The sequence below is a fragment of the Liolophura sinensis genome, chromosome 1 (assembly GCF_032854445.1).
Source record: "Liolophura sinensis isolate JHLJ2023 chromosome 1, CUHK_Ljap_v2, whole genome shotgun sequence".
NCBI classification, from domain to species: domain Eukaryota; kingdom Metazoa; phylum Mollusca; class Polyplacophora; order Chitonida; family Chitonidae; genus Liolophura; species Liolophura sinensis.
This window is the reverse complement of record NC_088295.1, coordinates 91303441-91311512: the sequence shown is the minus strand read 5'-3', so window position 1 is coordinate 91311512 and position 8072 is coordinate 91303441.

Genomic DNA, 8072 nt, shown 5'->3' with positions numbered 1-8072 from the left:
CAGAGCACACGGATTTTCGCCAGTGAAGCTCATTGCGTAAGCCATATCAGTGAATGATAAATGATCTCAATCTTACGCCTTGCAACTCATCGTGAGTTGATCTAGGGTAAACTGGATCGTAGTACCATTTTAAATGGTATCATGTCTGAGCTGATCTAGGGCATTTCCGTTTGACCCGGGGAGTGATCACATTTGATACCATTATCAGATGGGATCACGATCCAGTTACCATTATCAGATGGGATCACGACCCAGTTACCATTATCAGATGTGATCACCACCCAGTTAGCATTATCAGATGGGATCACGACCCAGTTACCATTATCAGATGTGATCACCACCCAGTTAGCATTATCAGATGTGATCACGACCCAGTTACCATTATCAGATGGGATCACGATCCAGTTACCATTATCAGATGGGATCACGACCCAGTTACCATTATCAGATGGGATCACGACCCAGTTACCATTATCAGATGTGATCACCACCCAGTTAGCATTATCAGATGTGATCATCACCCAGTTACCATTATCAGATGGGATCACGATCCAGTTACCATTATCAGATGGGATCACGATCCAGTTACCATTATCGGATGGGATCACGACCCAGTTACCATTATCAGATGGGATCACGACCCAGTTACCATTATCAGATGTGATCACCACCCAGTTACCATTATCAGATGTGATCACCACTCAGTTACCATTATCAGATGTGATCACCACCCAGTTAGCATTATCAGATGTGATCACCACCCAGTTACCATTATCAGATGTTATCACGACTCAGCTCATACGGGTCGTAGCCGTGGTCGTGGTCTCAGATCACGGATGACAAATGTGTGAGGCCAAACACTCTCTTCACGACAGAAATGCTATAAAAATACAACACTTGACCATTGTGTTATACACTATCCTGTGAGAAATGTAACTATGTGTTGTACCGGTTTTAGATCCGAGTCTGAAATCGTAAAAAATAATGAAGAGTTTTCGGTCCTTGAATAGAACAGAATCTATATCTCTCCACTGCTAATATAGAACTATAGTACGTTAGGGGTGACATTCATTACTGCAACAACATAAAACACGAACCAAATAAATACATAAATATATGTGACATCAAAATCACTCTACTATAAATAAAGACTACCTTAAATATGATGTCCTAACCTCACCACTATGAATACACCATTAACCCAGATATGACATTCAAATTACACCTCTGCAAAAATAAGACTAGTACAAATGTGACATCCAAATTACACCTCTGCAAAAGTAAGACTACTGTAAATGTGACATCCGAATTACACCTCTGCAAAAGTAAGACTACTGTAAATGTGACATCCGAATTACACCTCTGCAAAAGTAAGACTACTGTAAATGTGACATCCGAATCACACCACTATTGACATCAAACTAGCGTAGACATGACATCCAAATTACACCACTGTCGATATAAAACTAGAGTAGATGTGACATCCAAATTACATTACAATAGATATAAAACTAGCGTAGATGTGACACTCAAATTACACCACTGTCGACATAAAACTAGAGTAGATGTCACATACAAATTTCACCACGGTTGATATAAGATTAACCTAGAATTGGCATCCAAACTACACCAATGCTGATATCAGACTAGCCTAGATGTGACATCAAAATTACCCAGATGTTAGAATAAGAATAGCGTAGATGTGACATCCAAATTACACCATCGTGGATATAAGACTAGCCTAGAAGTGGCATCCAAATTACACCAATGTTGATATAAGACTAGCCTAGATGTGACAACAAAATTACACCTCTGTTACAATAAGACTAGCCTAGATGTAACATCCAAAGACAAAAATGCTGATGTAAAACTAGCGTAGATGTGACATCCAAATGACACCAATGTAGATATAGGATTACCATTAATGTGATATCCAAACTACACCACTGTTCATATAAGACTGGCCTAGATGTGACATCAAAACTACACCTCTTTCATATAAGGCTAGCGTAGATGGGACATCCAAATTACACCAATGTTGATATGAGACTAGTGTAGATGTGACATCCACATTACACCGCTGTAAGAATAAGACTAGCGTAGATGTGACATCCAAACTACACCAATGCTGATATCAGACTAGCCTAGATGTGACATCAAAATTACCCAGATGTTAGAATAAGAATAGCGTAGATGTGACATCCAAATTACACCATCGTGGATATAAGACTAGCCTAGAAGTGGCATCCAAATTACACCAATGTTGATATAAGACTAGCCTAGATGTGACAACAAAATTACACCTCTGTTACAATAAGACTAGCCTAGATGTAACATCCAAATACAAAAATGCTGATGTAAAACTAGCGTAGATGTGACATCCAAATGACACCAATGTAGATATAGGATTACCATTAATGTGATATCCAAACTACACCACTGTTCATATAAGACTGGCCTAGATGTGACATCAAAACTACACCTCTTTCATATAAGGCTAGCGTAGATGGGACATCCAAATTACACCAATGTTGATATGAGACTAGTGTAGATGTGACATCCACATTACACCGCTGTAAGAATAAGACTAGCGTAGATGTGACATCCAAATTACACCAATGTTAATATAAGAATGGTGTAGATGTGACATCAAATTTACACTATACTGTCCATATAAGACTAGCGTAGATGTGACATTTAAATTACACCAATGTTGATATGAGACTAGCGTGGATGTGACATCCACATGACAGCACTGTCGATATAAAACTAGAGCAGATGTTTTACACCAATATCCACATTACACCGCTGTAAGAATAAGACTAGCGTAGATGTGACATCCAAATTACACCAATATTAACATAACACTGGTATAGATGTGACATATGAATAACACCACTGTCGATATAAGACTAACGTAGATGTGACATCCAAATTACACAAATGTTGATAGAGGAAAAGTGTAGATGTGACACCAAAATCACACCACTTTAGATACAAGACCTGCGTAGATGTGACATTCAAATTACACCAATGTATATGTAAGACTAGAGTAGATGTGACATCCAAATTATCCCAACGTTGATAGAAGAATTGCATAGACGTAACATCCAAATTACACTACTCTGGACAAAAGATTAGCGAAAATGTGACATCCAAATGACACCAATGCCAATATACGACTAGCAAAGATGTGTCATCTTACTTACACCACTGTCGATATAAAACTAGAGTAGATGTGACATCCAAATTTCACCAATGTTGATATAACACTAGTGTAAATGTGACATTTACATTACAACCCTGTAAGAATAAGACTAGCCTAAATGTGACATCCAAATTACACAATTCTTGATATAAGACTGGCTTAGACGTGACATTCAATTTACACTACTGTATATATAAGACTAGCCTAGATGTGACATGCAAATTACACTAATGTTGGTATAAGGCTAGCGTAGATGTGACATCCAAATTACACCAATGCTGATATTAGAGAAGCGTAGATGTGAAACCAAAATTACACTACTGTAGATACAAGACTATTAAATATAAAGATATTAAATCAAAATTACACTACTGTCGATATAAAACAACAGTAAATGTAACACCCAAATTACACCACTGTCAACATAAAACTAGAGTAGATGTTACATCCAAATTACACTACTGTCGATATAAAACAACAGTAGATGTAACACCCAAATTACACCACTGTCGACATAAAACTAGAGTAGATGTGACACCCAAATTACATCACTGTCGACATAAAAGTAGCGTAGATCTGATACCCAAAGTACACCACTGTCAACATAAAACTAGAGTAGATATTGCATCCAGTTTACACCACTGTCGATATAAAACTAGAGTAGATGTTACACCCAAATTACACCACTGCAGACATAAAATTAGAGTTGATTTTACACTCAAACTACACTACTGTCGATATAAAACTAGAGTAGATGTAACATTTAAATTACACTACTGTCGACATAAAACTAGAGTAGATGTGACACCCAAATTACACCACTGTCGACATAAAAGTAGCGTAGATGTGACACTTAAATTACACCACTGTCCACATCAAACTATCGTAGATGTGTCACCCAAATTACACTACTGTCGACAGAAAACTACAGTAGATGTGACACCCAAATTACACCACTGTCGACATAAAACTAGTGTAGATGTGACACCCAAATGACATAACTGTCGATATAAAACTAGAGTAGATGTGACACCCAAATCCCTGTAATGTAAATATTAGACTACATTTTATATTACATTCAAAGCCTCCCGCTGTAAATATTAACCTACATGTAGCATCCCAATTTCTCCATTGTAAATGTGCATGTAAGACTAGCCTTGACTTTTCCACTATAGATTTAGTATTAGTCTAGACATGATATCAAATCTCTGTACTTTAGATGTACGACTAGCCTACAAACAAGACACCTAAAGCTCTGCTGTAGATATAAGACGTGTAGATGTATAGACGTGTAATATCCACATCATTTTAATATAGACATAGTCTGGATATGGTATCCAAATCACTCAACTTGTAGATAAGATTAGGTTAGATATAACATCCAAATGGCACTGCTATTGATATATTTATTTATTTTGTTTCTTTAATTCTCTCTTAACACTCAATGATTATTAACTTTTACGATGGCCGTCACTCTATGGATATATTAAACTGCAGTGCCAGAATAAACCACCAGCCTTGGGCAAGTTACTACCGAGCTTTCCCATATTTGACGTACAGACAAGCACACCATATTTGTGGAATCATTAATCCATCACCCAAAGTGAGATGTGGGATTTTTCATACACTTACTGAATCAGGACGATAGCCTTTATACAAATCTCCATATTGTGTGTATGGCCTATACTGATACAGACTGGACAGGACATTCGGATGAGTAGACTAGACAGGACATTCGAATGACTACACTAGACAGGACATTCGAATGACTACACTAGACAGGACATTCGAATGACTACACTAGACAGGACATTCGAATGACTACACTAGACAGGACATTCGAAGGACTGCACTAGACAGGACATTCGAAGGACTACATTAGACAGGACATTCGAAGGACTACACTAGACAGGACATTCGGATGACTACACTAGACAGGACATTCGGATGAGCAGAATATAAAGGATATTCGGATGAGTAGACTATACACGACATTCGGATGACTCTTCTGTAAACTTACCTCTTAATAAAGTGGGTTCTTTGGCAAAGCACGAAGTTGTTTGTTTCGTTGTGTTCATGTCATTTATTCAATAACCACTTTCGTTGCATTATGGTGGGAGAGTGACATTCGATAATTTTTCGATAAATAATCCAGAGTCACAGATACTTATTTCTACTTGGAGTCATACCTGGGATCTTTGTAGATGTTTATCCAACTGGAGTTGTAGGGAAATAGACCGTAATTACATTTTTATTTTGGTTCAATCACGCAATTCGAACCGGCAGATTGCCGATGTTAACCTCGACTACTTTGATGAAGTTTGATGATTAATAGGCTCTCGCACTTTATTGTTCACACGTTATTAATTATCTGAATTATCTGAAATGGGATGAAGAGGGGCCTCCGTAGTTCAGTTGGTTTGCACGCTAGCTCAGGGTAATGATCCAGGAGCCTCTCATCAATGCGGTCGCTGTGAGTTCAAGTCCAGCTCAAGCTGGCTTCCTCTCCGGCCGTACGTGGGAAAGTGTGGAATCATTGGACCGATCCGTCTAAAAATGTGGTATGCATGAAGAGCGATACGAGTTATTTAAAGCTTGAAGAAGACGTTAATTTTCGTTTACAATTTAGAAGCCAGCCATTGCATGGCCGAATATATGACGTCCAAAAGTTTTGCATTTTGATGTAACTTTGATCTTTTCGTACTGAATGGCGGACGGGTGATTCCGAATCTACCTTTTTTTGTCTGTGTTTGTAACTTTTTGAGATATGGTCAAAAAAAGTTTCAGTGTTTTGAAGTTATGTAATTTAAATGACCTTTAAATATATATATATATATAAAACTATGCTAGCCAAAAATGTACCAAATGGCAGATCAGTATATACTCTTTTCGTGAGGGTTGAGCCATTTTAAGCTACCATCTATAGTTTTCTTGCTACAGGTCTTCAAATGGCATTACCCTCTTTCACAAACAGAAATTTTGGGTCATTCACCTAACCTAGGCTTAGAGGTAACTAGGCCATTATATGCACTTTAACTGTTTATAGTTCAAGGATTTCCCAAAACAGATTGTGAGCGACTGTTGCAACACGTATGTGTCTCAAACGGTTCTGCACTGATGCAGAAGCTGAAAACAGTTTGTGAAGGTTTAAAAAATGATTTAAAGTATTTCTGGACACGGTTCACTGGCATCTTTCATATTATTACACATTGTTTTCCGTCATTTTTCCCTCTCGAACAACGCCACGGCCACTTCCCCCTCTCTAACACCGGCACCGCGACTTTTCCCTCTCTAACATCAGCTCGGACACTTTCCCCTCTCTAACACCGACGTTAATGCCACTTTCCCCTCCCTACCACCGCCTCAGACACTTTCCCCTCTCTCACACCGGCATCGCCACTTTCCCCTCTCTCACACCGGCACCGCCGCTTTCCCCTCTCAAAACCGGCACCGCCATTTTCCCCTCTCTAAAACCCGCTCGGACACTTTCCCCTCTCTAACACCGACGTTAATGCCACTTTCCCCTCCCTACCACCGGCTCTGACACTTTCCCCTCTCTAACACAGGCACCGCCACTTTCCCCTCTCTCACACCGGCACCGCCACTTTCCTCTCTCACCGGTTCAGCAAATTTCCCTACTCTAACACACCCACCGCCGCTTTCCCCTCTCTAACACCGGCACCGCGAATTTCTGCTGTCTAAAACTACCTCAGCTCATTCCCCTCTGTAACACCGACGCCGCCACTTTCCGATCTTTAACACCGGCGCCGCCACTTTCCTTCCCTAACACAGGCATCGCCACTTTAACCCCTCTAACCCCGTCATAAACACGTTTCTGTCTAACACCGCCTCAGCCACTTTTTCCTCTCTGACACGGGCACCACCACTTTCCTGTCTCTAACACCTTTTGCCTCCACTTTCCCCTCTCTAACACTGGCATCGCCACTTTCTCCTCCCTAAAAGCGGCACCACCTGTCTATCACCAGCTCAGCCACTTTCCCCTCTCTAACACCGTCATCGCCACTTTCCCCTCTATAACACCGACGCTAATGCCACTTTCCCATCTGCAACACCGTCACCGCCGCTTTCTCCTCTCTAACACCGACACCGCCATTTTCCTCTCCCTAACACCGTCACCGCCTCTTTCCCCTCTCTAACACTGGCATCGCCACTTTCCCCTCAATAAAACCGGCGCCACCCGTCTATCACCAGCTCAGCCACATTCCCCTCTATAACACCGACGCTAATGCCACTTTCCCATCTGCAACACCGTCACCGCCGCTTTCTCTTCTCTAACACCGACCCCACCATTTTCCCCTCTGTATTAACGGCCCCGCCACATTCCCCTCTTTAACAACAATTCCATCACTTTCCTCTCTCTGTAAACCTTACCACCACTTCGTGATGGTGAGCTAATAATCACTTTATTTCTGTGAACTTCCTAGATACTGTCAATGATTTAATAAATTGTGGCTAACTATTGAATTGAAGCGCGCCAGGAGATTTCTATTCTTGTTTGAACGTCGCTATATATAGATAGACATAGTAGTGGGTGGTTGTAATGAAAGCACAACAGGTTATAACTTCAAACCAATACCATTGAATCCAATACTTACCACCAGAGTGTATCGAGATACATTGTAAGTTACATCTTCATCTATTCTGACAAGATAGAACAGGGTTTGTTATACTTACCTATATGTACGTCCATACAGTGTTATATTAACGTACCGGTTACATTAGGTTCAGTTTTGGATCCAGCTTGACATACTCTGCCGATTATCTTAAAGAGAAAACGACGTAAGGTTTGTCTTGTACCTGCCGACTGCAAGTAGTTTACTTCGAAAACTGCTCATTCCTCCAT